Here is an 18,020-nt window from a genome sequence, read left to right on the forward strand (position 1 = left end):
AGATTTCATTTTTCTTATGTTGCCTATTTCTCTTGTATTCAGGTTGAAATATTGGTGACAGGAGAAGGATTTGAAGACTTCTGTCTATTCAGTCCCTATATTGACCCTGGACATTTGGTACCAACTGTAATCCTTTGTGTTCTGGTTTAGACTCAACTTAGTGGCTCCACCTGAGTAAGTCTTTCAAATTCTAAACTTGTGTGCCTTTTTTCTTGAGTTCCTAGAGCTCTTTGATCAGAAGTTTGGTACAGACTCATGAGTAATTTGATGTCTACTTTCATACATCCACTCAAAGCAGATCACTAGCAATAATATGTTTTCAAATATTGGACCTACTTGAAACTACTTGGAAAACTTACAGAATTTAAGTTTGATCCACAACACTGCTGGTCACAGTGGAACTCCTTTGATCACAGTCAATTGTTTTTGCAGTTTAATCTTAATTTAGCTGGCTCCCAAATTGAGGGACCTGAATGAGATACATTTTTCCATTAGCTTTTTGAATCAAATAAGTAGGAATCTGAATTTGAACTCTTCTCCCTTCAAGAAAATTTCCAGAAATTACAATTTTAAAAAAGGAGGAGAACAAGCTCTCTGTACTAAAGAAAGAAATCTTTGAATTAAAGGAGGCAAAATAGACTGAAAGTCAGATTGAGGAGGGTAAATAACATCTGTGTCCTTCAGAAGGAAGTTGCAAAATTTAAAAGGGAGAAAGAACAGATTGAAAGTCATTTTGAAATTTTACAAAGGGAAATAGAAGAGCTTAAAGAGGCCCTGAAAGATATTCTTGTAAAGCTAGACTCTTCAACAATCTCTTTAATTTCTCCCTTGATTGCCTAAGGATCCCTTGCTCCATTTTTTCTTCAGAGCCAAGGGAACAAAAGTCATTAAAATTTTCAGGCATCTTTACCCCCAAGACCAATGCTAAACTTCAACCCCTTGCCAAGTACCTATGACCCATGAGAATCCTGTGGATTTTGCTTGATAATTTGAAGTCACACTTTCAATTTAACAACCTGGTTTCTCTGATCTTTATCAGTTTGCCCAAATCCATTTAGGTTTTGGAGATTCTGCTCACTGGTTTCAAATGGGACAATTTGGAGCAATCCTCTTGAGCACATAGATCATAAAACAAATGAGAAAGTAGCACTTAATACATATCTCTGGGAAATCTGAAAAATTAGGGAGCTTTATTGGAAGCAATCCCTGAGGCTTTCCCTAAGCCTATTGGTTAGAGAAAAATTCAGTCCTGACTATGCCCCAAAAGTTATCAAACTGTGCATACTCTTTGATCCAGCAGTGCTGCTATTGGGCTTATATCCCAAAGAAATACTAAAGAGGGGAAAGGGACCTGTATGTGCCCAAATGTTGTGGCAGCCCTTTTCGTAGTGGCTAGAAACTGGAAAATGAATGGATGTCCGTCAATTGGACAATGGTTGGGTAAATTATGGTATATGAAAGTTATGGAATATTTAGCTCTGTAAGAAATGACCAGCAGGATGAATTCAGAAAGGTTTGGAGAGACTTACATGAACTGATGCTGAGTGAAATGAGCAGAACCAGAAGATCACTATACACTTCAACAACAATACTGGATGTAGATATATTTTGATGGAAGTGGATATCTTCAACATAAAGAAGATCTAATTCACTTCCAGTTGATCAATGATGGACAGAAACAACTACACCCAGAGAAGGAACACTGGGAAGTGAATGTAAATTGTTAGCACTACTGTCTATCTACCCAGGTTACTTATACCTTTGGAATCTAATACTTAACATGCAACAAGAAAATTGGATTTACACACATATATTGTATCTAGGTTATATTGTAACACATGTAAAATGTATGGGATTGCCTGTCATCTAGGGGAGGGAGTAGAGGGAGGGAGGGGATAATTTGGAAAAATGAATACAAGGGATAATGTTATAAAAAATTATTCATGCATATATACTGTCAAAAAATTTTATAATTATAAAATTAAAAAAAGAAAAAGAAAAAAAAGAAGAATTGCACATGTTTAACATAAAAAAAAGAAAACAACTGGTTATGTAGCCAAAGGAGACTACTGTAATAAAAATGCCTATAATTTAGGAGATCTAAATGTGTTCAAGCAAACGCTCATCAGAGTGTCTCTATGCTAAGTTAACTAAGTCTGCTCCAAAGGTTCACACACATACACATAAATACACACACACACACACACACACACACACACACACACACACATACACAAAATCTCTCTTCTCAAGTGGTTATCTCTTTTTTAAAACAGTATTTTGTTTTTTTAAATACATATAAAAATAGTTTTCAACATTCACTTTTATAAGATTTTGAGTTCCATATTTTTCCCTTCCCTCCTTCCCCTACCACCTCCCAAGATGACAAGTAATTTGATATAGGTTATATATATACAAGCATATTAAGCATATTTCCATATTAGTCATGCTATAAAAGAAGTATCAGGATAAAAGGAGAAAAAATGAAAGAAAAAAAAAGAGAAAATAATATGTTTTTATCTTCAAAAAAAAAAATCAGTCCTGAACCAAAAATATAGGAGAGTCAGTTTTTTATTTTTATAACAGATTCTTATTTACCTCTCAAGTTAATTCTGGTCTCACTGCTGATAGTCTAGATGCCTTGGTCACTTTTAGCTCTGTGTGGCTGTACTGAATAAGCTCTTTAGGGACTTATTAAGAGAAGAAATATCACAGGACAAAATAGTGTACAATTATAGTAATCTAGTGTTTGACCAACCCAAAGATACCAATTTTTGGGATAAGAATTCATTATTTGAAAAAAACTGTTGGGAAAACTGGAAATTAGTATGGCAGAAATTAGATATGGACCCGCACTTAACACCATATACCAAGATAAGATCAAGATCGGTCCATGATTTAGGCATAAAGAATGAGATCATAAATAGATTAGAGGAACAAAAGATAGTTTACCTCTCAGACTTGTGGAGGAGGAAGGAATTTATGACCAAAGGAGAACTAGAAATCATTATTGATCACAAAATAGAGAATTTTGATTACATCAAATTAAAAGGCTTTTGTACAAATAAAACTAATTCAAACAAGATTAGAAGGTAAGTAACAAATTGGGGAAATATTTTTACAGTTAAAGGTTCTGATAAAGGCCTCATTTCCAAAATATATAGAGAACTGATTCTAATTTATAAGAAATCAAGCCATTCTCCAATTGATAAATGGTCAAAGGATATGAACAGACACTTTTTAGATGATGAAATTGAAACTATTTCCACTCCTATGAAAGAGTGTTCCAAATCACTACTGATTAGAGAAATGCACATTAAGACAACTCTGAGATACCACTACACTCCTGTCAGATTGGCTAAGATGACAGGAACAAATAATGATGAATGTTGGAGGGGATGTGGGAAAACTGGGACATTGATGCATTGTTGGTGGAGTTGTGAAAGAATCCAACCATTCTGGAGAGCAATTTGGAACTATGCGCAAAAAGTTATCAAACTGTGCATACCCTTTGATCCAGCAGTGCTACTACTGAGCTTATATTCCAAAGAAATACTAAAGGGAAAGGGACCTGTATTGCCAAAATGTTTGTGGCAGCTCTTTTTGTAGTGGCTAGAAACTGGAAAATGAATGGATATCCATCAATTAGAGAATGGTTGGGTAAATTATGGTATATGAAGGTTATGGAATATTATTGTTCTATAAGAAATGACCAGCAGGATGAATACAGAGAGGTTTGGAGAGACCTACATCAACTGATGCTGAGTGAAATGAGCAGAAACAGAAGATCACTATTCACTTCAACAACGATAATGTATGAAGATGTATTCTGAATGAAGTGGATATCTTCAACATAAAGAAGATCTAATTCACTTCCAGTTGATCAATGATGGACAGAAACAGCTACACCCAGAGAAGGAATACTGGGAATTGAATGTAAACTGTTAGCACTACTGTCTTTCTACCCAGGTTACTTATACCTTCAGAATCTAATTCTTACCGTGCAACAAGAAATTTGGTTTTACACACATATATTGTATCTATGTTATACTGTAACACATTTAATATATATATATATATATATATATATATATATATATATAGGATTGCCTGTCATCTAGGGAAGGGAGTAGAGGGAGGGAGGGGAAAATTTGGAAAAAATGAATACTAGGGATAATGTTGCATAAAAAAAAATTTACTCAAGACAAGAAATAGATTGGAATGTGACTTCTGATATGATTTACTTGACTAGTAAGTATTAGCAAACCATAATGGAAGAAAAGGATAAAGATAAGGAAAAAATAAGAAAAAGAATAAGATCATCAACCTGATTTACAACAATTAAGTATATAGACTTCTACTTCCTCTGCCTTTAGTAGCCTCTGGTTATTAAGCCACTAGGATGATAAGATGTGTTTCGATTACAAAAAAAGAGAGACTGCCGTGAGTTACAGCTAAGTTACTGCAGTCACTGCCTCTTTCTTTTCATGATGGGAGGCCCCAAGATAAAAAGATCATTTGGACTGTCTCAAATTGAAGGGTCTCTGAAGATATAGAGAGGATTTTTCTCATGTTATCTGTGGGAGTGCTCACATAGTAGTGGTTTCTCATCCCATTGAAATCCACATAGATACTGGTTCCACAACATCTGTTTAAAACTCTACTGCTTTTCCTGACCCCCTACCTCAATTCTAGAAAAGTTTCAATAGTGGACATCATTAACCATTTGTAGTCTGTCTCTGTTTCTCATGCTCTCCCCTTTATCCTCAGAGATTTATTTGGGACCTGCTCACTTCTTTTGCCAGATGCTATTCTCCACCTTCTAAATTGTGACTTTATTTTTTAAAACTTTTTATTTTCAAAATATATGCATAGATAATTTCACCCCTGCAAAACCTTGTATTCCAAATTTTTTCTCCCTCCCTTCCCTCCACCCCCACCCTTAGACAGCAGTAATTCAATATATGTTAAACATGTACAATTCTTTTATACATGTTTCCACAATCATCATGCAGTGCAAGAAAAAAATCAGATCAAAAAGGAAAAAAAATTAGAAAGAAAACAAAAAGCAAGCAAACAATAACAAAAAAGTGAGAATGTTATGTTGTGATCCACACAGTCTCTTTGGGTACAGATGGCTCTGTTCATCACAAGTCCATTAGAACTAGCCTGAATCACCTGGCTGTTAAAAAGTCACCTGTCTACTAGAATTGATCATTGTATAATCCTGATGTTGCTATGTACAATGATCTCCTGGTTTTACTCACTTCACTCACCATCAGTTCATGTAACTCTCTCTGGGCCTTTCTATAATCATCCTGCTCATCATTTCTTACAGAACCATAATATTCCATAACATTCATATACCATAATTTATTCATCCATTCTACAACTGATTGGGCATGCACTCAATTTCGAGTTCTTTGCCATCACAAAAAGGGCTGCCACAACCATTTTTGCACATGTGGGTCCTATTCCCTTTTTTATGATCTCTTTAGGATACAGAGACATTCTACCCCACAGTAAAGAAACTGCTGGATCATAGGGTATGCAGTTTGATAGTCCTTTGGCATAGTTCTATATTATTCTCCAGAATGGTTGGATCAGTTCACAACTCCACCAACAATGTATTAGTATTTCCAGTTTTCCCACATTTCCTCCAATATTCATCATTATCTTTTCCTGTCATCTTAGCCAATCTGTACCTCAGAGTTGTCTTAATTTGCCTTTCTCTAATCAATAGTGATTTAGTTTTTTAGTCGATTCTCTGGGATTCTTCAAGTATACCATCAGAGTATCTGCAAAGAATGATGATTTGGTTCCTCATTACCTACTCTAATTCCTTTTTCTTTTTTTATTCCCAAAGCTAACATTTCTAAAACACTGTTAAATAATAATGGTAATAGTGGGCAACATTGTTTCACCCCTTACCTTATTGAAAATGGTTCTAATTTATCCCCATTACATATGATGCTTGCCAGTGGTTTTAAATAGAAGCTACTGATCATTTTAAGGAAAACTCCATTCATTTCTTTGTTCTTCAGTGTTTTTAATAGGAATGGATTTTTTTTGCATCTATTGATAATTTTTGTTAGTTTGGTTTTTGATATAGTCAGTTATGCTAATAGTTTTCCTAATATTGGACCAGCCCTGTATTCTTGGTATAAATCCTACTTTGTCATAGTGTATTATCTTGGTGATAACATGTAATCTCTTCGCTAATATCTTATTTAAGATTTTTGCATCAATATTCATTAAGGAAATTGATCTATAATTTTTTTTCTCTGTTTTGACCCTACCTGGTTAGATATCACTACCATTTCTATACCATAAAAGAAATTTGGTAGGGTACCTTGTTTCCCTATTTTTCTAAATAGTTTGCATAGTATTGGAATTAATTGTTCTTTAAATGTTTAGTAGAAGTTATTTGTAAATCCATCTGGACCTGGAGATTTTTTCATAGGGTGTTAATTAATAGCTTCTTAACTTCTTTTTTCTAAAATGGGATTATTTAAGTAATTTATTTCCTCCTCTATTAATCTGGGCAACATATATATTTTATATGCTATTGTTATGGGCCAGAACTTGAAACAAAGTACTAAGTGGAAATGAGAAGACAATGGTTAAATCTAGTTTAGCCTTGATTTAATCCTACAATAAATAATGGTTTCTAGTGATATAAAGATTGGTATATACTCAGTGTGGAGCATATAAGCTGCAAGTTCCCAGGGCCAGAAAAGACAAGTGCACTAGAAGCTCTTGGAGGCTGAGACAGATTCATTCCATCATCCACCTTTGTAGTGGTTGGAGGCTGAAATACAAACCTGTAGAGTCGGAGAGATTCAGAGGTCAGAAAAGGAGGCAGGAGCTCAAGCTCTTGGAACCAAGGAGAGAGATAGGCCTCTAAGAAAGATAACTAGGCCCCAGGAAAGGAGACAAGAGTTGAAAGAGATAATAAAAGATTTGGACTTTAACCCCTGAAACAAAGGCTGCCTCCAGAGACCCCAAGAAAACCTCAACAGAGAACATTACATTTTAGAGAGAATATTACATGTATTAATCCATTTCCCTTAGATTTATTGGCATACAGTTGGACAAAATAGCTCCTAATTATTGCTCTAATTTCTTCTTCATTGCTAGAAAAGTTTACCCTTTTCATTTTTGATACTAGCAATTGATGTTTCTTTTGTCCTTTTTCTAATCAAATTAACTATAATTTTTTCATAATGCCAATTCTTAGTTTTGTTTATTAATTCAACAATCTTTTATTTTCAGAATTTCAGATTTGATATTTAATTGGGGTTTTTAAAATTTGTTCATTTTCTAGATTTTTTAGTTACATGACCAATTTAATGCTCTTCTCTTTCTCTATTTTATGCAAATAAGCATCTAAAATTTCCCCGAATGTTGTCTCATTATTGTCATTCTCTTGGATGAAATTACCAATTTTGTCTATGAGTTGTATTTTTACTCACTCATTCTTTACTCACTCATATTAGACTATTTAGTTTCCATTTAATTTTTGGTCTATTTTTCCATGGACCTTTATTTCATGTGATTTTTAATTGTATTATGATCTAAAAAAGATGCATTTACTATTTCTGCTTTTCTGCATTTGATTTTTGAAGCTTTTATGCTCTAATAAATGATCATTTTTTGTGTAATTGAAAAAAAAACATAATCATTTCTGTCCCCATTCAATTTTCTCCAAAAATCTATCATCATACCTAATTTTTCTTTTTTTTATTATTATAGCTTTTTATTTACAAGATATATGCATAGGTAATTTTTCAGCATAACCTTTTGTTCCAACTTTTCCCTTCCTTCCCCCCACCCCTTCCCCCAGATGGCAGGTTGACCAATACATATTAAATATGTTAAAATATAAGTTAAATACAATATATGTATACATGTCCAAACAGTTATTTTGTTGTACAAAAAGAATTGGACTTTGAAATAGTGTCAATTAGCCTGTGAAGGAAATAAAAAATGCAGGCAAACAAAAATAGAGTGATTGGGAATTCTATAGAGTGCATACCTAATTTTTCTAAACTTCTTTATTTAACACTTTAACTTCTTTTTACATTTATTTTGTGATTTGATTTAGTCTTCTAATAGAGCAAAATTGAGATCTTGCACTAGTAGAGGTTTGCTGTCTCTTTCCTTTAGCATCTCTCTTAATTTCTCTCAAGATTTGGATGCTATTCTATTTGGTATATATGTATGTATATGTATATACACATATATATAATATTGATATTACTTCATTATGCATGGTACCCTTTACTAAAATATAGTTTCCTTCCTTATCTCTTTTAATTAGATTTATTTTTGCTTTTGCTTAATATGAAATCTTTATTACTACCCCTACTTTCTTTATTTCAGTTGAAGCATAATAATTTCTTCTCCAGACTTTTACCTTTACCCTGTATGCATCACTCTACTTTAAATGTGTTTAAACACATTTGTTTATTATTTATTATTGGATTATTGTTTTTAATCTAATCTGTTATCCATTTCCATTGTAAGGGGGAATTCATGCCATTCACATTCACAATTAAAATGACTAACTTTGTATTTCCCACCATCTTATATTTTTCCCCTTTCCTTTCCCTCCTTTTCCTCCTCCCAAATATTTTGCTTCCAACTACCATTTCCCTCAAATACCCTTTCCCTTTTACAGTCCCTCCTCCCTCTCTTATCCCTTTCCCCTTCTATTCTCTTCTCCCTTCTATTAGCTTCCCTTTTCCTCTCCCCTTTCCCCTCCTATTTCCCTATAAGGCGAGACAAATTTCTCTATCAAACTAAATATGTATAATCTCTCTTTGAGCCAAATCCAACCAGATTAAGCTTCACACAATGCTTACCCCCCTCCTTTCTTTCCTTTAATTACCTCTTTATGTGATGTCATTTACTTCATTTTATCTTCCTTTCCTCTTCTTCCAGTAAAATCCCTTTTCTATCCCTAGTTTCTTTTTCTATATCAAGATAAAGTCAAATTATACCTACACCCTCTAAGTATACCTCTAACAAAGTTAAAGTTTTCAAGAGTTAAACATATCATATAGGGATGTAAATTTTTAAATATTTTTTTAAAAACCTAGATTTTTTTCTTTTTTTTATCTTTTTATGTTTCTCTTGAGTTTGACATTTAAAAATCAAATTTTCTGTTCAGCTCTGATCTTTTCATGAAAAATAAATGAAATTCACCCATTTCTTTGAAATTCATTTATCTATGAAAAGTAATGCTTAATTTTGCTAGATAATTGATTTTTGGCTTTAGTCCAAGCTCTTTTGCCCTCTGGAATATCATATTCCAGGCCTTTCAATTCATTAAAGTGGAAGCTGTTAGGTCTGATCTGATAATTCTGAAATTTAGCTACAATATTCCTTGGAGTTTTCATTTTGGGGTCTCTTTCAGGAGGTGATCAGTGGATACTTTCAATTGCTATTTTACCCTCTGGTTCTCGGACATCAAGACAGTTTTCTTTGATGATTTCTTGAAAGATGTTGTCTAGGCTCTTTTTTCCATCATAGATTTTAAGCTAGTCTAATAATTCTTAGATTGTCTCTTCTGGATCTATTTTCTAGGTCAGTTGCTTTTCTTATCAAATATTTTACATTTTTCTTCTATTTTTTCTTTCTTTCTTTCTTTCTTTCTTTCTTTCTTTCTTTCTTTCTTTCTTTCTTTCTTTCTTTCTTTCTTAATTTCTTTCTTTCTTTTTTTTTGGTTTTGTTTGATTGATTCTTGATATGTTATTGAGTCATTCACTTCCATTTGTTCAATTCTAATTTTTTTGGTGAATTAATTTCTTTAGCTGGCTTTTTTTAATCTTCTTTCTTGTCCAATTGAACTTTTAAATGAGTTGTTTTGTTAATTGAATTTTTTTTTTCCATTTCACAAATTATTTTGCAAGGAATTGTCTGTTTCACCAAATCTATTTTAAGGAGTTTCTTCAGATAATTTCTGTGTTTCCTTTTCCAAACTCTCCTGCAAAGCTCTCATTTCCTTTCCCCATTTTTCTTCTCTCTTTTAATATCCTTTTTGAAATCTTCCAATAGAGTCTTGTGAGATGGAGATCAACTCATATCACCTTTTGAGACTTCATCTGGAGATTTTTTGCCTTTAGTGTCCACGAGGTTTGAGATTTGTTCTTTCCTGTCTCTGATTAGAACTCTTTTTACTTTTTTTTACTTATTTTTAAAGGTTGAAGTCTGCTCTTGGGAAAAAGGGAAGATTGCTCCAAGCTTTCTCTACAAGTGACAGTGGCTTCCTTGCTGTCTTGAGGCCAGTGCTGCTGGCTTCCTTCCTGTGCTGGTTGGATATGGCAAGGTCCTTCCTGGGGTTGGGTTGGAGGTCTACAGATCCACTGGCTTCTGAACCAGGACAGAGTAGCCAATGCTGATGTATTTTGGCTAAGATCTCCCAGTATATTCCCTCTGGTGAATAGAGGCCACTCTGCCCTGAGTTCTTGCTCTGCGCCTATGCTGGGCCTCCTCCCTCATACCCTATTGAGATAGAAGTTTCCTGAAGTTCTTCCAAAATATCTTCTGCTAGAAATTTGCTACATTCCAAATATTTGTGGGTTCTGTTATTCCAAAACCTCTTCAGAGGCTTGATTTGATGTTGATCTGAGAGAGACTGGGGAGATATGAGATAAAAACCTGTTTACTCTCCTCTATCTTGGCTCCACCTCTCTGTGACTTTCTTTAGACATATATGACCACAATGGAGTTCTCTCCCCCAAATGCTTTCTATTTCTTTCCAATATGCTCCCTATTTGCCACCATACCCTTTCAGCTCCCATTTTCATTTGCTTCTTTCTACACCTTGAGGAGGTTCCACCCTCCCTCTGGGTAGCCAGTTCTCCTGATGTTGGAAGATTTTTAGCTTATCCCTAATCCAAATTCAGCTGGATCCTTCTAAACCTCTTGCTCGAGTCTCACAGTATCTCCTTTCCAGAGAGATGATTGAAGTGATCAGGCCTTTCTTTAATAACTACTTATTCTCTGGCCTCCTAGTCTCTTGCACTAGCCTTTGTAACTCTGATTTTTCCTGGGAAAAGCCTGCCATGGGAGAACCTCATCCAGGAGCTCCAAAGGTCAATACCTGTGAGATCTCTAGAACACCTGTGGTCCATAAAATCTATAATCCTCCTGAATCTTATCATCCATGATTCTCTTGTTTTCACCATCATCAATTTGTGTGTTGCCTTTTTCATTGTGCCCCTTGACTTGAATAACCAGCTCTTTTTTGTTTTCACATGGGAAGGTGCACAGTATATGTAGAATCTCTTACTTTAAGGCTTCATCAAGAGCCCTTCCTATTTCTCATAGATTTTGAAAGTATGTCTTGCTGATCTTTCCCTCAGGGCTCACTCTCCTGAGGTATGTGATTTACTCTTGTGCTCCCTAGATCTCAAGTCTTCAAAGACTGACTCCATTTTTCTCTTTATCTCCTTGGTCCACAAAGACCAAGGGACTTAAAGACAAGCTACAGTTATTCAGTTCCCAGTTTAATTTTTTAAGACATTTGATGTCAGCCAACAGTGCCTGCCTCCATCCTGCTAAACTGACCACATTGTTGAACTTCCCCTATCCTTCAAATAAGTAACAGTTTTGTGGTGTTCTGGGACTCATTGACTATTGCAGATTATGAATTCTCTCTTTTTCCTTGTTGGCTCACCCACTTTATGATCTCCTTACAGGTTCTTCTCCTGATATGCTCACGTGGGACAAAGTTTTTGAGCCATCTTAAAGCCATTCTCTTATGTCTCCTGACTATTGCCCACCCTAACTGTTCTCTCCCCTTTCACTTTTTCATAGTGGCAAGAAAGAAAGGCAATATAATTGTTTTATGTCAGATGAATTATCAGGATAATTTCAGATCTCTATTGTACTATAGAAAGGTCCTTGGCCCAGTGACTGGGATCTCCCACCATTCCTTCTAGCTGTTGTAGCCTCTAACCTTGAATGTTCCTCATACATTAAAATTCTTCTAAACTCTCATCACACCCAACATTTTTCTACTAGTCACCTAGATACCTCCCTTCTGTGAAAATCAAATGTGATTATCTCCAGGTGTAAAACTCTTAACCCATCCACCTCTTTCCCTGATACAGAGAATGGGGGGGGGGGTCTGACTACATGCAGGATCATGATTTTGTGAAAATTGTTGACTCTATTTTAACCCCCCCAAAAAATTTTCTAAGAACCTGAGATAGAAAATTCAGATTATTCCTGCCACTAAAATGATTTAGATGACCTAATTGCTCAATATGCTATTACTATCACAATGACTGTGACATCATTGAGGTAAGAACCTCCTTTTAGCTCAGCAGGCTGAATCTGAAGCATTGATTGAAGCCTGTGAATTAGCAAAAGGAAAATGAGTGAACATTTACATGGATAGCAACAGGTGTGCCTTTGGGATGAAATATGACTTTAAAATACTATGAAAATATAGAGGATTCTTGATTTACTCTGGTACCCCCATTAAAAATGGGCACAAGTATATAGATTGCTTGACTCCCTTTTACTACTGGCAGCAGTGGCCATTATTAAAGTCCATTATTAAATGAATATCCCCATACTTGGGTAGTATGCAAATAGTGACTTGCATGTCATGGAGGCTGATCTGAAGCCAATTCCTATAGGTCTATCTTTTTTTACATCTGCAAGACCTGCCCCTAAATTGACCTCATCTCTAGAATTAGCTCAAGATACCATGTCCTGTCCCATCCAGAACAGGATAGAATAAGAAAGATGAAAAAAGGACAAAGACTCTGGGCTCTGGAATGAATCAAACAGATGCCCCATTCTTCCCAATACTGTGCCATTCTATGAGGGAATACCTGCACTCTTTGACTCACTGGAGTCTTGACAAATAGGGAAAATGAGTTGAGCTTATAAGATGTTTACTTACAGTATAAAATCTGCCTCAAATGTAACATTGACAAGCCCTTGTGGCTTCTCTCTGAAAACTTCATTTCCCCCCAATATCCCCTTTGAAGTTTGACTAATTGATTTTATTCTGCTCCCAATCTCATCTGATTATAATTTTGTATTAATCATATCTATATGTTTTTCCTGGTGGATGGAGGTTTTTCTTTGTATATAAGTAACTGCATTTTTCTTTGTATACAAGTAACTGCAGGATCTTGTCAGTGTCACAAGATTCTCTATGTCGCAGAATTTGGATAAAGGACCCACACTTAACACCATATGCCAAGATAACATCAAAATGGGTCCATGATTTAGGCATAAAGAATGAGATCATAAATAGACTAGAGGGACAGAGAATAGTCTACCTCTCAGACCTGTGGAGGAGAAAGGAATTTATGACCAAAGGAGAACTAGATATCATTATTGATCACAAAATAGAGAATTTTGATTACATCAAATTAAAAAGCTTTTGTACAAACAAAACTAATGCAAACAAGATTAGAAGGGAAGTAACAAATTGGGAAAATATTTTTACAATTAAAGGTTCTGATAAAGGCCTCATTTCCAAAATATATAGAGAACTGACTCTAATTTATAAGAAATCAAACCATTCTCCAATTGATAAATGCTCAAAGGATATGAACAGACAATTTTCAGATGATGAAATTGAAATTATATCCACTCCTATGAAAGAGTGTTCCAAATCACTACTGATCAGAGAAATGCAAATTAAGACAACTCTGAGATACCACTACACACCTGTCAGATTGGCTAAGATGACAGGAACAAATAATGATGAATGTTGGAGGGGATGTGGGAAAACTGGGACACTGATGTATTGTTGGTGGAGTTGTGAAAGAATCCAACCATTCTGGAGAGCAATTTGGAACTATGCCCAAAAAGTTGTCAAACTGTGCATACCCTTTGATCCAGCATTGCTGTTATTGGGATTATATCCCAAGGAGATACTAAAGAGGGGAAAGGGACCTGTATGTGCCAAAATGTTTGTGGCAGCTCTTTTTGTAGTGGCTAGAAACTGGAAAATGAATGGATGTCCATCAATTGGAGAATGGTTGGGTAAATTATGGTATATGAAGGTTATGGAATATTATTGCTTTGTAAGAAATGACCAGCAGGATGAATTCAGAAAAGCCTGGAGAGACTTACATCAACTGATGCTGAGTGAAATGAGCAGAACCAGAAGATCACTATACACTTCAACAACAATACTGTAGGAAGATGTATTCTGAATGAAGTGGAAATCTTCAACATAAAGAAGATCCAACTCACTTCCAGTTGATCAATGATGAACAGAAACAACTACACCCAGAGAAGGAACACTGGGAAGTGAATGTAAACTGTTAGCACTACTGTCTTTCTGCCCAGGTTACTTATACCTTCGGAATCCAATTCTTAACGTGAAACAAAAAAATTGGATTTACACATATATTGTATCTAGGTTATACTGTAACACATGTAAAATGTATGGGATTGCCGAGTCATCTAGGGGAGGGAGTAGAGGGAGGGAGGGGAAAATCTGGAAAAATGAATACAAGGGATAATGTTGTAAAAAAAAAAAAATTACTCATGCATATTACTCATGCATATGTACTGTCAAAAATAATTATAATTATAAAATTAATTTAAAAAAAGAAAAAAAAAAGAATTTGGTTAAAGAAGTTACTCAGTCTCCAACTTAAAGGGCAAAGATTTATTATACTGCTTGACAGCCAGCTAATTTCTAAGGGAATTTTAGCAAAGAGTCAGAATCAGGGAGAAAACTTTATAGGAAAGAGAAATAGATTAGGTTGATATGTTAATATTATGGTTTAGAAGTACAATTGTGTAGTGGTAGGGATTGGATAGCTCCCATCATTGAATTCTATAGCTTACTGACCAACAGAATCAGTATTAGATTACTGCTATTGGCCTGCATTGTTGGCGGATTCCCAAGGCCAGGTAGCCATGAGCTTTCTCAGGCTTTGCAACTTTATCACACCTTATCACCATTACAGATAAGGAAACTGAGTCTGAGAGACAGTAAGTGACTTGCTACAAAATATCCGAAGTATGATTTGAATTCAGGTCTTTCTAAAGCCAAGTCTAGCACTAAATCTAGTGTGTCACTTGCAGAAATCTCTGAAAGATTTAAAAAGATGTGATATTTTTTAAAATTTTAGGTTTCTTATTTTATGAGTAAACTTCTATTTTTATATAGTTTTTCTGCCAGCTGACAAATTCCAGTATCCCCTTCATCAAATGAAATATTTGTGAAAACTGTAGCTTAATGCCTGTCATATGATTTCATAGAAGATTATTAATGAATGTTTTCCCCTTCCTTTCTCCGCCCCACCCCTTTTCTTCCTCCACTCCAAATAATACCCACACCATCCCAGCATCCCAGGCAAAAATCAATGAGGTGTTTTTCAACAGAGACTGCATTTGAGGTAAAAAATTCATCAAATCATAGAAACAAAGAAAAACGTTTTTCGTAGGTATAAAGTAGAGATATTTTATTCTAGACCAAGGAAACTATTGAATCCTGTTTTTCAGAATTCTGAGAAAATAAGCTGAATTGTTGGACTGTAGTCAGGACGGAATCTCCTCTAGTCTAAGACAGAGATGTCAAATTCAAATAGAAACAGCCCAGAGAGTGTATATTGATTTAGAAAACCACAAGTTAACATCATCTATATTGCATTGCACATTTATTTATTGTTAATTTTCGCCCCTCACTTTTTGATGTGATTCGATTGCACTCGGGAGTTTTGAACTGTAAATGGGAATTTGATACCTCTAAATAAGAGCTATTAATACATTTTTCGTTAGCTCCCGAAGTCAATAAATAGACATTTAGTCACAAGAAAACATATAAGCTCTGTAGTCTAAAAAGGTTCTTACCGTAACTGTATTTCTACTTCTATTGTGCTTGTGCACATGTTCTTCCACACCAATCCCGTCTCCCTTCCCCCAACTTTGTGTCTGAGAGCCAGTTTGAGAACAGATTGTTTAATTTTCACATTTATTTAGCGATTGTTTAGACTTACAGGAGGAACATTTTAATGCCGCAGATAAAACTTTAAAGTAAGTACAATTGTCTCCTTTCTTCTGGAGAGCCGGTTGTTAAACATTTCCCAGCACACCCATGCCCTTTCATAGGGTCTTTTGTGACTAAGGGGAGGGGAAAGGCTCTTATTTTGAACGCAGTTGGACGTGGAGATAGAGCCCGGGTGCCAATGAGGAAAACTCTTTCTAAATGAACCCTATGTTAGTTTCTCCACCAATTTCAGGCGACGCAGCATCATTCCATCTCTTCTGGACCAATCAGCGCACCTCAGTCTTGTACACCATCCAATGAGCGCAAGGACGTGGCATTTTCTAGCACCGCCCCCTACTAGTCTCACCATCAGCAAGGCCCACCCCCTGCACGAAGAAGGGAAGGGCGGAGGATAGCGCCACCTTTAAGTGCAGCTGCTTGGTGTGGTGCTTATTGGCTGCTGCGCAGCGCGCCCATCACCTGCGTCTGCTGAGCCAAGAGTTGGGGTCTCCCGGAAGTCCTCCCGCCGAAGGGGTCCTGACTGAGGCGTTTTCCTCCCAGGGTAAGCGTAAGGAGAGCCGCTGCGGCTGGGGCTTCCCGGGCTGCTTTTCCGCGCGGGAGGCTTTGCAGTAGTGGGTAGCAGTTCCTCTGGAACAGACGGAACCCTTGCCGAAGTCACTCGGGGGCTGAGGGAGGTGTGTCATTGAAATCCTGGGGAGTTGGAGGGAGCAGTGGGATCGGTGGCTCTCCTCACGTTCCGCAGGTGCACCGGGTCTGTGCGATACACTTAGCGGTCCTGTGATGGGCAGCTGGGTAAATCTCCAGCGGTGTCTCGTGGCTTTTATGGCTGGCTTTCCTGGCGATGTCACGGAGCACTGTGCCTGGCATTCCTGGGAAGGATCCTCTTGGACTTTGTATATTAAACTTGGAGAGCGCGCAGTCACCTAGTTGTTGCGCAGTCAGTCCTGCACCTGCGGTTCCAACCTGTGGTACAGCTTATGGTCAGGGTCCCGGCAAAGTTTTAAAGGAATTGCGGCTTGCACTAAAAACCATGAATGAGTTTACAAGGGTGAACTTAAGTTTTTTCTCCCCCGTTCATGTTTTATCAGTCTTACTTTTAACTTTGATGGTTAACTTAAAAGGCAAAAACTATCTAGGCTCTACTTTCACTTTGCTCAGAAATACAGCTTATCTGCCTATAATATCCATGCCGAGTATCATGTATAACCACTCGGCATTTCCCGCCACTTGCTTTAATGTTTCTCTCCCGAGAACAATTTGGCTGAACTCCTGAGTGATTACAGATCTCAGATGAGATCAGATCTGCCGAGGGCTGTCACGGTGTCTGGCGCGTGTTAGATGCCACAGATACTTTGCCCTTTCTTCCCATCGTCTAAGTGGTTCCAGGACTTAATGAAATTAATGTAATATTCTGTGCAATTGGCAATGTCTGGAGGATCTCCCAACTTCTAGAAAACCGCTCTTCCAATTTGGATTCTATTTCCTCAATTTTGACTGCAGTGGCCTCTGTTTTTATATACCTCGGTTGCTATTAACTAAGTCTTGAAAGAATTACTTTTAAATTAAATTCCAGTCTGAATGTATTAATGAGTTTCTTTCATTATAAGAAAAGTTTTAAGACTTCCTGTAAACATTGGCTTTTACTTGATACCATTATTGGAGAATAGCATCAAGAAATAAACCTGAGAGCCTCAATTTTCTCTTGGGCAAGTTGGGCGTACTAATACATGGTACTGATTCTCACAGTTATTTTGAGAATCAAATGAAATTAGGCATGTAAAGCATTTTTGGAAACCTTAAAATCTTTATAAATGTGAGCAGTTTCCATATTGCTATTGTCACACAACTCTTACCAATTCACCGATTGTAATTGGAAATGTTTTCAGAAGAACTTGATTTCCAAAATGTGCTAATGAGACTAGAAGATTACAGAAAAGGAAACGAATATAATTAAATTTTTTTAAAATGCTTACCCTTATGGTCGATATAGAACTTCTTATTTTAAAAGTAAAAGCAT

At 36.1% G+C, this 18,020-nt stretch overlaps 1 protein-coding gene across 1 annotated transcript in view; it reads left to right on the forward strand.

Annotated features, from left to right (window-relative positions):
* Nucleotides 1–18,020, forward strand: part of STARD4 (StAR related lipid transfer domain containing 4) — an 82,805-nt gene that overhangs the window by 47,945 nt on the left and 16,840 nt on the right. Inside the window, exon 2 of the mRNA XM_074282000.1 lies at nucleotides 16,236–16,544. The gene's annotated coding sequence lies outside the window, so the exon portion shown is untranslated. The remainder of the gene's footprint in view (nucleotides 1–16,235; nucleotides 16,545–18,020) is intronic.

The sequence above is a fragment of the Sminthopsis crassicaudata genome, chromosome 1 (assembly GCF_048593235.1).
Source record: "Sminthopsis crassicaudata isolate SCR6 chromosome 1, ASM4859323v1, whole genome shotgun sequence".
NCBI lineage: Eukaryota > Metazoa > Chordata > Mammalia > Dasyuromorphia > Dasyuridae > Sminthopsis > Sminthopsis crassicaudata.